We start from the raw sequence: 20,332 nt of genomic DNA on the forward strand, positions 1-20,332 counted from the left end.
TGGGTCTGTACAGCACCTAGCACCGTGGCTCTATGAGGCGTAATACAAATAAGAAGTAAGTGGCTGAGCTTACACTGAACTCAACAGCACATCTCGGTCTGTCACACCATAACTTGAACACCGCCCCTGAGCCATTCCCATCCTTCAGGGAAGGCCCTAGGAGCAGTGGCCAGCACCCTCTGGATCCTGGGGTATGGGGGGAGATGTGAAGGCTCTGACAGCCCTTCAGCACAGCCCCAGGGTACAAGCCTGACCGTCCCAGAGCCCAGCACTTCCACCTCAGCTTCCCCATCACGCTCTTCAGCCTACTTCCCCCGCAGAGGTAACCCAGCCCTACAGCTGAACCGCTCCAGGGAGCTCAGCCCTGCAGCCAGCTCTAAGACAAGAGAGCCTCCAGCCCTCCTCTTTTCAGGCAGGGCCCAGCAGGAACCATCTGTCCTGCTGTCTAGCCACCTGGGCTCCCAACAACCAGGGCCAGCTCTACCCACCTACCATTGCAGCAGCCTCAGCCAACTCCTCACCCCCAGAGAGAAGCAGCCCATCTGCTTTCCTCCCCAGTGCTGGGCTCTCCCCGGCTTCAGTCCAGCCCTCTGCACAGGTGTAGCAGGGCCAGGCTGGCTCACCCTTAAAGGGGCAGATCGTCCTGTTACACCCAGCTTCAAGCACCTCTGCTGTTGTCTGTGGATCAAACAGCTGGCTGCTGGCACCAATTCAGGCATCCCAGCAGAACACTCCCCCATTTCATCTCTGCCCACCCTCCCAACAGAGTGTAACACGGTGACACCCAGAGGGGAGGGGAAGGCCACACAGCCCCTGGCCTGGGGGACAGACTGGGGGGGCTCTGCCTTGGGGGAAGGAGGATTGCAGGCATGCAGAGCCCTGGTGTGGGGGGCAGAATGGGGTGGGGGCTGCCATGAAGGAAAGAGTGTGGGCATGCTCAGCCTTGGGTGGGGGGGGCAGATTGGGGGGGTCCTACCATGGGGGAAGGAGGATTGCAGGCATGCAGAGCCCTGGCATGGGAGGGAATGGTGGGTCATTCCAAGCTCTTACCATGGGCAAAAATAGGGGACCCTGGAATGGGAGAATGGAGGAAGGGGAGGCAGACCCCAGCCATGGGGGAGGAGAATGGGGTCCGTGGAATGGGGGAGGGGAGCCCACACAGGGCCCCTCCCATGGGGAGAAGGTAGGAATGGGGGACACATAGAGCCCCTGGCAGGGGAGAGACTGGAGGAAGTTGCAGGGACCCATTGCAATAGAGGGGGCTGGGCAGGTGGCACCCAGGGAGCAGTGTGGGGAATGGAGGGATGCCAGGGGCCCTGGTGGGGACAGAGCACTCAACCAACAGAAGCTATGAAGCGTGTGACCCGCTAGTAGCAATTCTCATTAGTAACAGGGACAGCAAGCGAAGCGGGAAGGCAGCACATTCCAAAGTGACCTACAGGAAACGCTTCATTCGCAGCCCAGCCTTAGACTGGGGTACACGCTCCCACGAGACCCGGCTGCTCATCCCCCAGTCACATGATGTAAGAACAAGGGGCAGCCAGCAAAAGGTGGCAAATTCAGAAGTGAGCAGTGTTGCTCTGGGGAACTCCCCGCCACAAGACACAGTTGAGATGAAGAGCTGAGCAGGATTCCACAAGGGGACTGAACTTTTGTATGAAGAAGGGGACTATCTGGAGTGAAACTAGTAGGAGTTTAAAGACCCATCAGGAGCTTTGGGTTTGGTTTAACCCTATTCTGCTCCAAAGCTTAAGGCAACTGCTTACATAGGGGTCCCTCACCCAGCACTGAGATGCAGCTGCCTCTGGGGTGGGGCACTAGGACTGTTTAATATACAGGGATCCCTTGCCCGGCGCTGAGATGCAAAAGTCTCTGGGGTGGGGCACGGGGACTGTTTATACAGGGGTCCCAAACCCAGTGCTGAGATGCATCTGCCTCTGAGGTGGGGTACATGGACTGTTTATACAGGGAGCTCTTGCCAGGCACTGAGATGCAGCCGTCTCTGGGGTGGGGCATGCGGGTTGTTTACACAAGGATCCCTCATCGGGCACTGATATGCACACTCAAATGAGACTATGCCACACTATTGTCCTCCCAACATTACCGTATGTCTTGGAACTATGACAGATGGTGAAAGTGCATGGCAGGAAGCTGAATGCATTTCACCAGCTTGGTTTGAGAAGAATGTTGGGAACCGATTGGCGAGATCGTGTAACCAATTTGGGAGTCCTCTGCCACCCAGCCAGCACAGTGGGGGCTCAGTAATTGGGCAGAGTTGGCTATGGTGGTTTGGCCGCTGCCCCGTGGCAGAAGCACAAGGTACGTCTTGGACTGGATTCCGGCTGTAGGAACGAGAAGGAGTTGAGGACAATAGAGAAGGATGCTGCCATTGTGAAGACAACTTACGATGGAGTCAAACACCTTGGTCTGCACAGACGGCTGTGGGGAAATGGGTTGTGCCAGTAGGCACAGGAGACTCTACGGGTATGTCTGTACTACAGTGCGACACCGTGACTGGCCCGGCCAGCAGACTCAGGCTCGCAGGGCTCAGGCTAAGGGGCTGTTTAACTGCACTGTAAACATTCAGGCTCGGGCTACAGCCCGGACTCTAGGACCCTGTGAAGTGGGAGAGTCCCGGCTACTGCCTGAGCCCAAATGTCTACACTGCAACTAAAGAGCCCGTTAGCCCAAGCCCGAGTTGGCTGGCACAGGCTAGCTGGGGGGTTTAATTGCAGTGTAGACTTACTCTCAGTCTAAGTAAGACTCAGACACTTCTGGGGTGGAGCACAGGGGCTGTTTATACAAGGACCTGGCATTGAGATGTGACCACTACAGGGGGTGGGGTAGCTGTTTATAGAAGAAATTTTGTAGGAATTTTTCCCTAGAGGCCAGTTATTCTATCGCTCCCCATTAGGGGGTGTCTTGCACCTTCCCCTAACAAAGCTGGTGCTAGCTGCTGTTGGCTAGATGGGTCCCCTGAATCACATTCCACTGTTCCCCCTCCCCCCCCACACACAAGGGAAACTATATCTGTTGACCAGATGGGGAAACTGAGGCAAAGAAAGGCTATAGGATTTGTCCAACATCAGTAGGAGAGCTGAGAAGAGAGCACAGAAGTCCTTACTCCCAGCTCCTCCTGCTCTAACCACTAGACACCACTCTCCTCCCAGAGGTAGGATAGAACCCAGGTGGCCTTAATCCCAGTCCTACCAGCTTGCTGTCTGTGATGGATTTCCAACTATGCTGCGGAAAGACGGATTGCTCTGATGGGGGCAGCGGGCTCCGGCTGAATGGTGCTCGAGAAATCTTAGCTTCATGGAGGGAGCCAGGTCCATTGTCCCGCCATGAATAAATGCCCATCACATTGTGTTATCTCCCAAAGACAGGCGGCTGCCCTGCACAATGCCAACAACAAAGCCACCTGGCTGCTGTAGCTGAGGTGGGGCCATCTATGGGAGCATGGAGCAGACACAGGTTAATGCTGCCCCGCAATCACACAATGTCCATGCCCCGCAATCACACAATGTCCAGTGCAGGAAGTGGAAGGGGGGCAGATACCAAGCTATATAGGGCTTTTGGGCTGATCTGGGTGAGGGGCATAGTGGGCTGAGATGCAGCTGCCTCTGGGGTATGACCTGAGAGCTGTTTATACAGGGCTCCCTCTTCTGGCACCGAAATGTAGCCATTCTGAGGTGGAGCCGGGGGTGTGTGTGATTATATAGGGACCTCTTATTATTTTGGGGAAGTTCCATGGCCTGTGTTATACAAGAGGTCAGACTACGTGCAATCTCTGAATCCCTCACCCAGTGCTCAGATGCAGCTGCCTCTGGGGTGGGGCAGGGGGGCTGTTTATACAGGGATCCCTCGCCTGGTGCTGAACTGCACCCACCTCTGGGGTGGAATGTGGGGGCCGCTTATAAAATTACAGCTGTTGCAGGAAGAGGTGGCAGGAGATGGCTGCCAGCACTGGGTAATTCAGCAGCCTATGTCAAAGTGCTTTACAGCTGCAATTAAGGCTCACAGCCCCCTAGGGAGGCTGGGAATGGCTGAGAGCCCCCAACCCCCAGCAGGACACAGAGGTGAAGTGACTAGCCCAAGGTGACCCGGTAGAGCTGGAATTAAAATGAGTTAGTGCCAGCGTGCCACATCCCCTGCCTCTAGCCAGCCCCCCTGCAGAGAGAACAGGAGGGGGAAGGCCTTCGTAGGAGCAGCAGGGTCTGGTGGCTACAGCTTTGAAGTGGGAGCCACGACTCCTGGGTTCTGTACCTGGGTCTGGTGGCTAGAACTTTGAAGTGGGAGCCAGGACACCTGGGTTCTGTACCTGGGTCTGGTGGCTCGAACTTTGAAGTGGGAGCCAGGAATCCTGGGTTCTGTACCCAGATCTGGTGGCTAGAACTTTGAAGTGGGAGCCAGGACTCCTGGGTTCTGTACCTGGTCTGGGTGGGAAGTAGGGTCTAGTGTTTTAAAGGAGTTGGAAGCTAGGTTCTTTCCCCAGCTTTGGGAGGGGAGTCAAGCCTACTGGTTGGGGGGAGCTGGGATGCACGATGCCTGGGTTCTATCCTCATCTCGAGGGCAGTGGGGTCTAGTGCTCAGAGGCCTGGGAGCCAGGACTCCTGAGTTCTAGCCTAGCTCTGGGAGGGGAGTGGTAACCAATGGTTAGAGCAGGGTGTACTTGAATGGTACAAAGGGGCTTTTATATAATGGGGAAGTCCACTGTGCATGAATGCCATGTCTTCTCTCTGGGCCCTGCTCTCATCCCTTATCAGTGGTTCCCTGACAAGGCTATTTAGCCTCTTCTCCTCTTGACAAATTGGTTCCGAGCCAGATTTATTTATTTTATGCAGGCCCAACAGTCCTTAGATTGCTGTTTGGGCCTTTTAACGCAATGATTAATTGGGAAAGGTTGGAGTTTTTTATGTTCATTAAAGGTTACAGGATAAATATGCAAATATCTCAATTTAAAGAGCTAAGCGCATCGTAAAAGCAGCCTGCACACTGGCCCCAGCGTGGCTATAAATCTAGCTACATATTAGCAAAATAAATATAAACTAGGTCTCCTATTAAAGAAGCCTTGAAAGGTGGGTTGTTTGAGCACTGACAGGAGGATTCAAAAGCTCTTTACAGGGTAAATCCGCTGTCATCTAGCTCGGTTTTTATCTGCACCCGTCGCTATAGTATGGGAACCTTGCAACCACAAATGGATTTATTTGTATTGCAGTAATGGGTAACTGAGCTGGGGGGGCCCATTGTGCTGGATCAGGGCCTCAATTGTTTTGGGTGCTGCACATATTCCCGCTTGAGATTGGGGAGACCCTGCTGCGCCCGGTGCTGCAGAGACACACAAGAAAAGACAGTCCCTGTCCCAAAGACCTCGAAGTCTAAACAGACAAAGGGCTGGAGGGGAAACTGAGGCAGAGAAAAGAGAAGAGACTTACCCCAGGTCAGAGGCAGAATAAGGAATTAGAACCCAGGAGTCCTGACTCCCACTCCAGTGGCCTCGCCTCTAAACCAGACCTCTTTATATAACCTCACACTGCCCCCTGAGGTGAAAGGAAATGTGATCCCCATTTTACAGATGAGGAAACTGAGGCACATAGTGAGGAAGGTCATGCAAGAGAGCCAGGAATTGACCCCAGATCTCCAGGGTCCCAGCTGGGTGCTGTAACCCCAGCCTGAAAGTTGGCTTAGCAAACAGCCTGGAGTTTCTTGGGAGTCTTGGGTCTGGCCAGCCTGCCAGGTCTTTGCAATGGTAAATGCTCTGAAGTTATAAACTGGGCTGTGAACCTGTTCTGAGGATAATTATAGTGATCGGAGGAAACAATTACAATTGTTACAGCAGGAGACAGCAGGTGGCGCTATTTCTGGCAACATCCAAGTTGTGTCAGTGAGAGAGAAGCAGGAGGTCTAGTGGATAGCACAGGAGCAGTGGGGACTGAAGTATGATCCGAACTTGGGACAGCCAGCAGAAAATCTTCCCAGCTTCCGCTCCCATCGCTTCTAGCTCTAAAAACAGACTCTTGTCAGCATCTCCTCCCTGCCAGAGGGCAAACTGGCCTTTAATGTGGATAAATACAAGGTTTCCGGTGTCAGATCTTGGGCGATCAAGGATACAAGAGGTGACCTCGGCTAAGCCCAGCCAAAAGCAACATGCGCAGCTTCGAGGTTCTGTGGCAGTTTGCAACAGACAAGAGGTTTGTAGAGAACAGAGAGCCCTGTTGGGACAGTGCGAGTCAAAGGAAGAGCTGCAGTGGATGATGTGTCGTTTCAGCAAAGGACCTTGAGATTCGGCAAAGGCTTTAATATAGCGTTGCGTGTTCGTGTGATAAATATTTTATACGGCACCCGCCGGAGTGACAGCAAGGCCTGTGGTAAGAGAAATCAGACAGGCTGCCAGCCAGTCACACAAATCAAACAGTGCTCCGACATCCTCATTGCATGTTATGAGGAGGATTACGGTAGATTCTACAGACCCCAACCAAGGGTGGGGCCTCTGCTGTGCCGGGTGCTGCACAGACAGTGAAAGACTGCGCCAAGGAGCTTCCAATGGAAATATACAAAGGGGGGGAGGGGAAACCAAGGCACAGAGAAGGGAAGGGACTTGCCGAGGGTCAACCAGCAGGTCAATGGCAGAGCTAGGAACAGAGCCCAGGAGGTTCTGATTGCCAGTGTACTCCTTGTTCTAACCACTGAAGCCTACTCTCTCCCTGGCACTAGGAATAGAGCCTAGATGTCCTGACTCCCAGTCCGCCCCACTCTGACCACTACACCCACATTTCCATCCCAGAGCGGAGGATAGAACCCAGGAATCCTGGCTCCCAGCCCCACCCCCACCTGCTTTAACAAGCAAAGTACATTGCCTCTATGATGCAGCAAGGAACTAAACACGAACCGCACGTTTAGAAAGAATCGTTCTAGGGGAAGGTCGTAAACATACTTGCTTTTTGTGTATTTTTATGGCGTATTGATCTCAAGGGAGAGTAATTTGTCTGGCGTGTGCCAAAGCATGCAAGCAATTATACAGCTCAGACTCCTCCTCAGCCAGCTCCCTGGAGCTGAGGTGATAGCGAGGGATCTCAGTGGAAATGCCAGCGTATGTAGCTAGCTCCAGGCACTGACACACATGGGGATCATATGCAGAGTTTATTACATGTGCATGCAGTGTATATTTAACAGGCATGCAACATATTATATTTGTATGCCGCATATTACGCTTATACACATGACATTAAACAGGCACCCTGCATATTACATATGCATGTAATATATATTATATTTGCATGCAGTAAATATATATACTATACTACATGCAGTATATTAAATAAGCACAAAATATATTACATCTGCATGCAGAAAATTACCTGTGCATACAGTAAACTACTGGTGCATGTAGCACTGCATATTTGCATGCAATAAATACCTAACTGTGTGAGGTATATTACATATACCTGCAGCATATATATGGGCATGAAGCATACTACACATGCATGTACTGTGTTTGTACGCAGCATGTTACATATGCATACAGTATATTTAACAGGCACTCAAAATATGTACACAATGTATATATCTGTGTGCAATATATTGCATATGCACACAGGATATTAACTATCCAAACAGTACATTATATTTTGATGCACTATATCACTGGTTCTCAAACTTTTGTACTGGGGGACCCCTTTCACACAGCAAGCCTCTGAGTGGGACCCCCTCCCCTTATAAATTAAAAAAACTTTTTTATATTTAACACAATTATAAATGCTGGAGGCGAAGTGGGGTTTAGGGTGGAGGCTGACAGCTCATGACCCCCCAAGTAATAACCTCACGACCCCCTGAAGGGTCTCGACCCCCAGTTTGAGAACCCTTGCACTATATTAAATAAACACATAGTATATTAGATCTGCATGCTGCATATATATGAGCATGCAGTATATTGCAGTACGAACACAGTATATGTGTGTGTGTGTGTGTAGGTATGCAATCTATTACGTTAGCACATAGTATATTACATATGCATACTGTATATTATATTTGCATGCAGTATATATATATATCTTGGCATGTGGTAAATGACTTTTGCAGGCAGCATATTAGATTTGGAAGCGGCTTATATATGCATGCAGTATATTGCAATATGTACCTATTGCACAGTACACCTAGAATGGCATGCAGTCAATTACATTTGCACTGCAGCCGCCCTATGGATTTTCAGTGGCACCAGATCTGTTTGCTTCTGGATTTCCTGCCACCTCAAATTAGATTCCCCCCAAGAAATGAGGCAAAATTATCTGCTAACGCTGCAGCGACCCAGCCAGGTGCAAGGTGGCCGGCAGTGTTGGATGGCTGGGCCGGATAATGAACACAGTACATTCTGTGTGTCTGGCCCTGACCTCAGAACCTAGCAGTTAAGCCTGAGCAACCTTTGTTGTTAAGGAGAGACCGATTTGTTTGCACCAGCGCTGGAGAATTAGGAAGAGTAGATGGAAACTTTCCAAGGGCACAGTTGGGAAAGGAGAGAGAGGATCCTACCGTGTGCGCCCGCAAAAACAAACGCACACAACACCTACCAGCTGCCCAATTCTCTCCAGCAGGGGGCAGACACACTGACCCCAGCCTGATTCTCTCCAGCAGGGGGCAGCACCCCCCATCCCCAGTATTATCTAAGAACATGGGAACTGTTGTGCAGGATCAGACCAATGAGCCCATCTAACCTGGTATCTGACCCCCCTGTAACCCAATCCCTGCTGGGTTGGATCAGATCTAGGGGGCCATCCAGCCCAGTATCCCTCCCCCCCACCCCCAGATCAGACCAATGTGCCCATCTAGCCCAGTCTTGGGTCTTTGACAAAGGCTGTCCCCAGAAGTTTCAGAAGGGTCAGAAAACCTCAGAACCTGTTGATACCAGGACCCTGACTCTGCTGGCAGCCAGCAAGGAGTGGGCCTCAGACCTGAAGAGAACTGCTTTGACTTTACGCACTGCTGCCATCTAACAGTCCCTGCCTGGCCCCAGTTCCAGCCATGTGCCAGCACCTTGCTATCGGGCAATGCACCAACCCTTGTGTGGTGGGGAAGCACCATTATCCTCAGCGTACAAAGGGGGAAACAGACACAGAGACTAAGTGACTTGCCTGAGGTCTGTGGCAGAGCAGGGAAGAGACCCCAAGGGTCCTGGCTCCCAGGTCCTCTGCTCTAATCCACCCCCTCTATGCCCCTCCCAGAGCCAGCTGACTCCCAGCAATTCCTGCTCTAACCACTAGAGATCACTCCTTTCCCACAGTTGGAAATAGAATCTCAGAGTCCTGACCCCCCACAGCCTTCTGCTCTAACCACTAGACCTCACTTCTCTGCCAGAGCCAGCAATAGAACCCAGGAGCCCTCACCCAGGAGTGGGGTCTAATGGGTTAGAGCAGCCGGGGTTGGGAGCCAGGACTCCTGGGTTCTCTCCCCAGCTCTGGGACAGGAGCAGAGTTTGGTGATTAGAGGAGGTGACAGGGTCCACGTAAAAAAAATCACCAAGAAGCCCCCCCAGCCACCCAAGACAGAGGTAACCTTCCTGCTCCCCACCCCCTCTCGCGGACAATCGAAGCAAAGAGAAAAGTGAGGCAGGCTCCCCAGCCCAAGAGATCAGCCTGGATTCTCAGAGTGGGGGCTGCCCACCCAATTCAGGAAGAAAACCAGACTGAGCAATAAAAGCAAGAAGGAGGTGGGAGAGTGTCTCTAACTGCAAGCAGCAGTGCCCACCGCTGCACAATGGAGAGCCGGACGCACGCGAGGGCGGAGGAAGAGAGAACCAATTTCAAGAGCATTATATGGCTATTTTTAGACACGGCTCTACCAGCCTGTAATACAGGGTGGGGTGGCTAGGGGAGCAGGAACAGCAATGGGGCATGACTGGGGGTCTCTCATTATTATCTACAGCTAGATCCCCCTCCCACCCTCCTGAAGGGCTAGGAGAGAAGTGGCTTGGCCACAGCATTCATATTTATTATCACGCTGTCTATTGCAGTCACATGCCAGGTGCTGCACACACCCTGATCAAGACTGGGGCCCACAGTAGTGCAAACACCCAGTGAGAGGCAGTTTCTGGCCCAATGAGCTTACAACCGAAATAGACAATGGGTGGGCAGGGAAACTAAGCCACAGAGAGGCAAATAGACCCCCACAAGGGCAGTGGTAGGGCCAGGAACACAACCCAGATTTCCTGGCTCCCAGTCCACTTCTGCTCCAATCCAGTAGACCCCCCTTCCCCTTCCAGAGTTAGAAACAGAACCCAGGCGTCCCGACCCCCAGGCCACTCTCTTAGTGGTTAGAGCCCACTGCCTGACAACCATCTCATTGAGACTGATTTGCTCCCAGTGTATAAATTAGGGTTACCAACTTTCTAGCTGCACAAAACAAACACCCTTGCCCTGCCCCTTCCATGAGGCCCCGCCCCCACTCACTCCATCCCCCCTCCCTCTGTCACTCGCTCTCCCTCACCCTCACTCACTCGCTCATTTCCACCGGGTTGGGGCTGGGAGCTGAGGTGCAGGAGGGGGTGAGGGCTCCGGCTGGGAGTGTGGGTCCCAGCCAATGGGAGCTGCGGAGCTGGTGCTCCGGGTGGGGACAGCCCGCACAGCCCCTGTGGCTGCCCCTATGCCTAAGAGCTGGAGGGACATGCCGGCCGCTTCCCGGAAGCCATGCGGAGCCGGGTAGGGAGCCTGCCAGCCCCACACGAACCGGATTTTTAACGGCCCAGTCAGTGGTGCTGACTGGAGCTGCCAGGGTCTCTTTTCGACCGGGTGTTCCAGTCGAAAACTGGACCCCTGGCAACCCTAGTATACAACAGTGCAACAGCACCTGAGCTGAGCCAAGTTACATTGACAACGCCACAAATGCTGCACATTCGAGCAGTTAGTGGGGGGTGGTCTCTTGGAGCCAGGACTCCTGGGTTCTATTGCAGCTCTGGGAGGGAAAGGAGGTCTAGTGGTTAGAATGGGGGGCTGCAAGTCAGAACTCCTGGCTCCTATATCCTCTCCAACCCTTCACCCTTCCATGCCTCCATTTCTCTGAGAGTCAAATACTTCACGGCAACACTGTGCAGGGAGGAGGCTGGCTTGGCCGGGGGTTGGAGGGAAGGGGGTTCATGCAGCACTTCAGTCAAGTCTGCAGAGCTAAAACCTCATCCCAGCCCCTTGTAGCTGCTGGAGCCATCCAGGCTAAGCGATTTATATTCAGCCCAGCTCCCTGGGTTGGAACGTCAAAGGGATTCTGCTTCCCAACCCCAGCACAGGAATATTCACCGCGCGGACACCTCCAGCCTCCTCCTTGCCATGCCAGCGCCCCCAGCCATGGGGCCGTGGCCAGACACCCCTCAGCTGGAAAGGAACGACACCACCCCTCAATCCTTCCTCGTTGCTTTCCGGGTTGTGACCAGGAGCATCATCTTCAGGGGAGAGGTGCTGGAGGGAGGGGGGGTGAGAGCGTTGGCTGTGGGGGCGCTGTAGGGAGCAGACGCATTGGCTTTGGGGGAGCTCCTGCTTCCTCCAGTCCCGGCCTGTCCCAGCAGGGAGCGCTTTAGGGAGCAGGGCAGGAGCACTGGCTGTGGGGGAGCTTCTGGCTAATCCAGTCCCAGCCTCTCCCAGCAGGGGGCGCTGTAAGGCACTAGCTCAAACTAAGATCAACTCTGCAAACAGTGGAGGAGATGTCGTATTCGGAAACTGCCCTGACCATGATCTGCATGCCCTGTATGTACCTATCTTCAGGAGACCCTTGAGGCCAGACAGCCTGGGGAGAGAAATCCCCAGAGCCCCCCAGGCAGGCAGGCAGGCACACACCGGCCCCTGTGTAGTGAAGCAGGCTGGAAGCTGTCAGCAGAACACATGGCCTGGCTAGAGTTTCCCCGGGAGCAGAGACGGCTGTTTGGGGAACTGTGAAGCCAGAGGCTGCGTCCCGCTAATTAGAGCTAATTTTTGTAATTGGCTGCATATGTCCAATGCTGACGAGGATTTATGGCATTGTTAATGCCCCTGGAAACACACAGCGCCCCCCCCCTTCCTTTTCCCATTCCTAATCTCCCAATTGCCAGCTAATTGATAACAACTTCACATTCATTATAGTGCCTGGCTTTGCCAAGAGACTCTCTCTCTAGACATGGCTGTGGTGCGTGCATTGTTTATAAAGGATCCCTCGCCCAGAGCTGAGATGCAGCTGCCTCTGGGGTGGGGTACATGGCCTGTTTATACAGTACCCTCGCCCGGGGCTGAGATGCAGCTGCCTCTGGGGTGGGACACAGGGGTTGTTTATACAGGATCCCTTGCCCAGGAGTGAGATGAGCTGTCATTATCCCTTTGTTACAAAAGGAGATGCTGAGGGCCAGGATGGGGCAATGACTTGCACACACTCACTGGCAGTGCAGGGAGTAGAACCCAATCACCCCAAAGCAGGCACAGTGTTCTAGCCGCTCCCGCATAGCTGCAATCCAGCCCTGCCGCCCTCTATGAGACTATAATAGGGTGCTTGGCCCTTTAAGGGCCAGGGGGCTTGGACCATTCAGCCGTTTTATTTATCAGAATCAGACCCAGCTAAGAAGTCTCAGAGTTTTTCAGCCCTCAGATCCCTCTTATGGCTCTTTCTCTGTGATGTTTCAATGGGTACACCCCAGAGCTGATGCAGCATCCCAGTCACTGGTGCCGTGAGGTCAACTCCCTGCTCCTATTCAATGGTGCCTGCTGATCCACCCCAGGATTCCATTCAATCTCAGCTCCCTGTTCACACTGAGAGCTCGCAATCACTTGCTTTTCACCAGGATCTGACTCCTTTCCAGAGTCCCTGAGTCCCAGGGCACAGCTCCCCCTCCCCACCCCGTAGGTGCAGCTGACATTTCTTGTCCCTGTACACACGACCTTGCCTCTGGCTGTAAGAAAATGCACCTTCTTCGAATGAGCCCAGCTTCCCAAGCGACTCTGAGTTGGAAAAAGGTTTGGAAGGGGCATTCTTGTGCGGCCTAGATCCATAGATTGTAAGGCCCGAAGACACCTCAGAGCATCCAATCTGACCTGTCTATTACAGACCATTTCATTTCCCACCGCTCCCCCTGGGTTAAGTCCAGTATCTGGTGGACTTGTGTGTCTAAAACATGCCATCTAGTGCTGGGCCCTGGCAGAGACAGGCTGCTGCACTAGCTGGATGTTGGTCCTGAGCCACTCTGAGCTACATTCGCCACTGCTCAGGAAGCCACAAATTGTCCTGGCCTCATTTGCACCCGTTTTGCGGGACGAACAAAGGATGGTGCAGCAGTTTAGGTGCTAGCACGGGGCACTTGGGTTCCATCACAAACCCCGGACCAGACACAGGGGGCTAGATTCACAGAGGTTCTTCTGGGTTGCAGTGTCTAAGCCTGAGTGCTGCCGAGTGGAATTCTTGGCTCCAAGTCAGGCGCCCCATGCCTTGCGTGTAAGGAAAGGATGCTCAGCAAGCTGTGCAGGGAGCCGGCTCAGGAAGCCAGGAGTGAAATGCAGAGGAAAGGGGCAGGGCTCAGGGTTCAGCACCTCACTCATTGGTGAGCCCTCTCCTGGAGTTAGGTGCCTAAGACAGGGCGGCCCTTTCTCATGGAGAACCAGAGAGCCCTGCCCTCACATGGCCAAGAGCTTGGCACTCAGCAGGGCTGTGGAAAGATGTGTTCAAGCCCCTGCTTGGGCTCAGGCAGAGTGGGGATTCAAACCTGCATCTCCCACAACCCAGGTATGTGCCCAGCCCACTGGGCTGTTACCCATTCTGGGCCAGACCTACACATATGCTATCTTTTGCACAAGGCCTAATCCTGAGCATGCTCAGAGCACACCTACAGGATCAGGGGCCGCTGGCAAGCTAGCGGGGGAACACACAGTGTGAGAATCCTGCTTCAGGGCCGCTGGGGTTTTGGCTGGTGCGAGCAGGGGCGGCTTTAGGATTTCCGCCGCCCCAAGCAGGGCGGCGCACCGCGGGGTGCGCTCTGGCGGTCGCCGGTCCCACGGCTCCAGTGGACCTCCTGCAGACGTGCCTGCGGAGGGTCCGCTGGTCCCGCGGCTCCGGTGGACCTCCCGCAGGCATGCCTGCGGATGCTCCACTGAAGCCGCAGGACCAGCGGCCCCTCCGCAGTTATGCCTGCGGGAGGTCCACCGGAGCCGCCTGCCGCCCTCCCATGGGATGCCGCCCCAAGCGCGCGCTTGGCGCGCTGGGGTCTGGAGCCGGCCCTGGGTGCGAGGCTCCGAACTGCCTGTAAGCTGTGGTGTGGCATCAGGAGTCAATGGTTGTGTGCATGCTGATTGGCAGGGAATTAGGCAGCAGCTGAGCAGGAGGCTGGACATTCTCAGTGGCACCTAGATGTTGGACTTAGGCACCTACATCCTTTTGTGGGTCTAGCCCCTAAGGAGCTGGCCCTTGGCTGCTCTGTGCCTCAGTTTCCCCATCTGCACAATGATGGTAATAGCCCTGCCCCACCTCCCCCAGGGGTTGTGAGGATAATGCAGTAGAGAAGCACCAGGGGATGGGGTGGGGGCAAGATAAGTCTCTGAGATAGAAGCACACATCTGATTTGCCGAGCATGCCGGGCCGAGATCATGGCAAGATGACATCTTATCCTGGTGCATGACCTCCAGGCCTTCATCAATGCAGACAGTGCCCCCAAGTGATGCGGGCTGCTGGTAGCAAGGCACCCGCTAGCCGGCAGGATCAGAAAGGATCCCGCTCTGGCTGCCGTCTGGGCTGTCTCTCACCCGCTCATGTGGCAAGGCCTCACAACGGGGGCCAGACGTCACTCTGCTAGGAGTGCTGATGAACTGAACAAGGTGACAATGTGCTTGCTTGGGGTTTCAATAACTGTGCAGCCGTTCGTTGCTCTCGGGGCTCGATGGTGGGGGTCTATCGATGGCACTTCCATGGCCCCATCGCTACACAGGCTGAGCGCCTCATGAGTAGTAATGTATTATCCCCAAGACTCCCCGGGTAGGCAGGGCAGAGCAGAGATCACTGTTGTACAATGGGTAAAACGAGGCACCCAGAGGCTAAGTGACTTGCCCAACATCTGTGCTGGAGCAGGACATGAACCCTGGTGTCTCAAGTCCTCAGCTAGTGTCCTAACCACTGGGCCATCCTTCCTCCAGTCTGTAATTATTTATCATTCATTATTTATGCGTGGGTTTTGAGCAATTATATGTGCAGCGCTCTGGGCCCCGATTTTGGTTAGGGGGGTCTGTACAGTGCCTAGCACATGGGGAGGGGGGATCTCAGTTGGGCCTTTGGCTTGAAAGGATGAGATTTTTAATCCGTAAATGTAGGTAAACATCGGGTTCACCACACACACAAACCGACGCAAAAATACTTCCAAACACAACAGTTGAAATGTACAGACGCAGGGCCGGCCCACAACATTTTGGCACCTGAGGCGGGGAGCTCAAATGACGCCCCCATGGCCCCTCGCTTGGGCCAAAACTTTGAAAGGTCTCAATTCTGCCTTCTTCCTGTTCTACTCCTCTCATGGTACTGCTCTGCTACCTATCCCAATAAAGGAGAACTGAACTTAAAATGCCTTGTTCAAAAATTTTAAGCAACACTTAACTTTCAAACGCCTGAACAGCAAATTTAACTTTTCTTGTCTGCATAGTAAACACTGGCATTTTTATCTGTTTGAATAATCAAAGTGGTGCTTTCCGTGCCTTCTTGGCTGCAAAGATTTGAACTGCTTCCTGAAGGTCCACAGTCTGGGCCAGCTCATGCTCTTCTGAGATGGTTGTGAGCCCGCCAGCCTCTCCTGTGTCATTGTGGAGTGTAGATGTGTTTTTATTAACTTCAGCTTGGAGAAGCTGTGTTCTCCACTGGCAACTGTTACAGGAAGTGTTAGAAGTATGCGCAGAGCAACAAAAGCATTTGGAAAGAGGGTGGCCATCTTATTTGTGCACATATATTCCAGAACAGCCTTTGGAGTTGATCCTGCTGAAATGTATCTTGAAATGTATCAGTTCATCACCTAAATCACTTGCATCAATACCACGCATGTCATCATGTGTCAACATTGTCTCTAGTGCCCTGCACTGCTGGTGTAGGTCTTCTTCAGGTATAGTGAGGAGTTTTGGAATATCATACAACATCCCAAATATACTACTGTGTTCCTTGAGCTACATGAAATATTCTTCAACTGACTGTATTGCACAATCTAGCACCTGGTTAAAGAATTCAACTTTGAATTGTTGTTTGGGGTCGCTTATGGGATTATCCCGGGCCTCGTAATCAAAATGTCGTCTTCTTCGGTGACTCTTGTATTCTTGAATGGGTGGGAAAATAGCTTCAGTGTGAAGTTCCTCTGCCAACTTCTGTGCACTCTTCAGAATGTTTTGAAATCCCTCATCTGACCAGTAAAACTGTTGGTATGACTTTGCTTTGTCCAGTTGTTCCATTGCTCCAGAGATATCAAGGTCAACACCTTGGAGTCTCTTGCTTACAACATTTATTTCAAACAGTATGTCATGCCACAACACTAAGCCACACAGAAATTTGAAGTTATGTATGTTTCCGGTGATTCCATTTCCCTCTGCCACTGTTCTCCCATGAACAGTTCCTGTCATAGCATAATCTATCTTCCCAGTTTGGTGTTAGATAGGCTTTATCGCCTCCACTCGACTTTCCCATCGTGTGGCACTCAGTGGTTTCAGTGTCAGAGAGGAAGTTCCCAGATGTTGCTTCAAAATTTGCCATCGAAGAGTTGCTGCAGAGAAAAATACATAGATACTTTGAATTACATAAAAAAATTCAGCAGCCTCACTAGAAGCTGATGCTGCATCACTGACCACCAAGTTCAATGGATGAGAACTGCATGGGACAAAAAAAGCTTGATGGTTTAACTCTCAGATCCATGTCTGCACTCCTCTGTTCTTTCCTCTCATGTTGGCACCATTATCGTAGCCCTGACCTCTCATGTCAGCTATCACAATTCCCGCATCTTCCAGCTTTTTAAGAAGCACATTTGTCACACCAGCTCCTGTAGTATCATGAACGTCAACACATTTTAGAAAATGCTCTCTGACAGTCACCATTGCAGGGACATTTTCACTAAGTTCTGTTGTTGTTACAAAATGCACCATTACAGTCATTTGTTCTGTATGGCTGATGTCAGGTGTGCAGTCCAGAATAACAGAGTAATATCTTGCTGACTTCAGATCTGCCACAATCTTCTGTTTGACTTTTGTTGCCAGTAACTGTATGATCTCATTTTGAATTGTTTTTCCAAGGTAGTGGTGTGTGTACATATCTTGGGTGGTGACTCTTCTTAGATGCTCCTAGAGTACAGCATCAAACTCAGCCATCAGCTCCACAATTTTAAGGACGTTTCCATTGTTTGGCACATACAGCTGATCTGAAGTGCCATGCTAGGTTTTGGGTAGCAAGCATTCTCATAATGGCAATGAGCCTTTTCAGAACATTTTGCCAGTAAAGAGACTCTGATGCAATCTTTTCTTGATGTTGATCATCTATGGTGGCCTTTAACCTTAGTCTCATCTCAAGCTCTTTCCACCTATGGAATGCTCTCTGGTGATTTGCTGCCTTCTCATGGCATGCCAGATTTCTAGCCGGATTTTTCCAGTCCTTTGTTCCTGTAGAACCCAATGTGGCTGGAACATTAGACTGGAAGAGTTTGCAACAAAATCAGAATGCAGCATTCTGGGTTTTTGAATACATAAGCTATGGCCTCTCCGCTTTGTCACCATTGGGGATTTCATGCTAGTAGTGTGTTGGATGGAAACTTCTATTTTCATTGTCTCTGGGGAACACGAAGTTTTTCACTTGCTATGGCCTATGCAGTACAAGGAAGTCCCTCAGGCTACTGCTCAAGTGGGTCCACAGTCCTGGATCATCTAGGCTTAAGGAACTAAACTCAGCAGCAGCAGTTTCTTGCACCTTCACCACACTCTTCTCTGATCTACACTTTTCTTCAGGAATGTGCATCCATTTGAGATGGAGATGTGGATGCTGCAGTAGCTGCCAGGTCACCTGCACTCTGACTAACTGGAAGATCAGGCATCTCCTCACCACTCAAATCCTCACTGGGGCCGGAAGGCTCACCGGGAACATTTGTGTGTATGTATCTCAGGAGAGCTCCTTCCTGCTTAGATAGAAAAGCTTCCTTTGCTTTCTTTCTTTTTCTGAATGCTGCCCCAGAAGGGCGCTTTCTTCTTTCACTCATGACTGCTGTTCTGTGCCAGCTAGAGTGGCTCTCAACACTCAGTTGAAGGGGACAAATAAGCAGGCTGGCAGCAGGGCCTGAATGAGGGAAGATATCAGCGTCTTAAGGGCAGGGGCGGCTCTAGCTTTTTTGCCGCCCCAAGCATGGCAGGCAGGCTGCCTTTGGCGGCGCGCCTGCGGGAGGTCTGCCAGTCCCGCGGCTTCGGTGTACCCGCCGCCGAATTGCCGCCGAATCCGCGGGACTGGCAGACCTCCCGCAGGCATGCTGCCCTCGCAGGGACCGGCAGGGCGCCCCCTGTGGCTTGCCGCCCCAGGTACGCACTTGGAGCGCTGGTGCCTGGAGCCGCCACTGCTTAAGGGCCTTACTGGCTCCTACTCCTTCAGCTGACTGCCTGTTCTCCTCAAGTGGGTTCAGGGAAGCAGCAGGAAACAGGAAGCTCCCTGAGAAGCTGGTTTTAATCAGTCCAGGCTCCTGGGGGTGCTAGAGAGGTACATAAGAGGGTCCTCCTCTTCTCTCTCCCTGAAGCTCCTGCTGCTTTCTGTTATTCCCTCTCACCTTTTCTCCTGCCTGACTGTTCTGTGTCGTGTGCCCTCCTTCCTCCAGCCCAGCACTCCACCATCGCTGTGCATCTAGAGCAGACAGAATACATATGCACCAGCAGCAGAGACAATTTTCTACACTCTGGGTCCTAGTGGTGCCTCCCCACAGTCTGGCACCTGAGGCGGCTGCCTCAGTTCGCCTCAGATGGGCAGTGTAAGAAAAATGTTGCTTGGAAATTTATTCCAGTTTGACTTAAGGAGATTTACTTTGTCTATGTGGACATGCAATGTTGACAATTTGTATTTTAATGGCTAGGAAGCTTTGACTTCGTGAATATCAGCGTCTCCTGTCATTCAATAATTATTGTCTCACTCCCCCAATTCTGTGACCCTTCCCATAATTTCCTGCAACTGTGAACATTTCAATCAATAAAAATTGAAAAAAGCTTTAAAATAAACATCGCTATTATCTGTCGCCAGAAACGATGAAAAATTCAAACCAACTTTGGCCAAACCCTCTATATAAACAACAACAGTACGCCAGGTGAATCACAATTTCAGCACATAGCATGACTCAGGCACTTAGCATTCTTGAGCCTCGTGATATTTAATTCTTTCCTTAAAGCACCAGCTCCTGGAGTCATGAATGTGTGAGAAACTCAACTTTTCTTTTCTTTTCAGAGGTAGTTTTCTAACCCTTGCAGTGGGGGAGAAAACCTGGAAAAGATTAACCTTAAGGGCTCCAAAACTAGAAGGAAAACTAAAAAAAACAAGATGAATGTTCAAAAATCTCATTATTTCCTAAGCCAATTTCCTGCTTTTAAAGAACCTTCTTGCTGGTTTTTTTAAGCCAAGCTCATAATGTTTAAGCCGAGGGGGTGATTTTTAAAGCCAGTGCGGTGATATTTCCAGGGATCTCTGATTTTTTTCTGCACCAACCTGATGATTTTCAAGATGATCTGACTTGTGAATTTGGAACACCCAAGCCTCAGAACCTCTGACGTTGCTGGTGGCAGCTCTGCTGAAACACCAGCCAAGCAGGGAGGAAAGATTTCCTTCTTCCCCTCCCAGGTGGAGTGCGGGGGCTCCCACTGCTTCTTTACAGCGCGGAGTCTAAAGCTGTGTGCGTGAAAACATGCCCCGGCTTTGGGGAGGCGAATGCTGCGAGTTCAGCCCAATGTCTCGATCTGCACCTAACTGCAAATGCGACATCCACCTTTAACAACCTGCTGAACTGCCTGCTCATACAACAGCAACCAAGATGTAGTCTAGCTCTCCGGAGCATATCACACAAGGCTACGAGCCCCGATGCAGGTCTATTCTAGTCTATAGGTTATATGCAGATGGAATTTGGCTTGCATTAGCACTAGAAGCCCCAGTCATGGGCCAGGACCCATTGTGCCAGGTGCTGTACAAATACAGAACAGAGTAGACGAGACAGGTTCTGGGGCATACCTGACTGGCTGGGCCCATTAGTCTGATCTGGGACGGCAGGATGGGAGGCCGAGGGGGCAGAAAGCAGCGTTTGGATTCAGTGCACCCTCTTCCCCGCTCCATCTCATATGTCGCACACAACATTCCCACACTCCTCCATCCTTTC

At 51.9% G+C, this 20,332-nt stretch overlaps 1 protein-coding gene across 7 annotated transcripts in view; it reads right to left on the minus strand.

The window, feature by feature from the left end:
* Positions 1-20,332, minus strand: part of PC (pyruvate carboxylase) — a 229,762-nt gene that overhangs the window by 87,658 nt on the left and 121,772 nt on the right. The window lies entirely within an intron of this gene.

Source organism: Mauremys mutica, chromosome 7, assembly GCF_020497125.1.
Source record: "Mauremys mutica isolate MM-2020 ecotype Southern chromosome 7, ASM2049712v1, whole genome shotgun sequence".
NCBI lineage: Eukaryota > Metazoa > Chordata > Testudines > Geoemydidae > Mauremys > Mauremys mutica.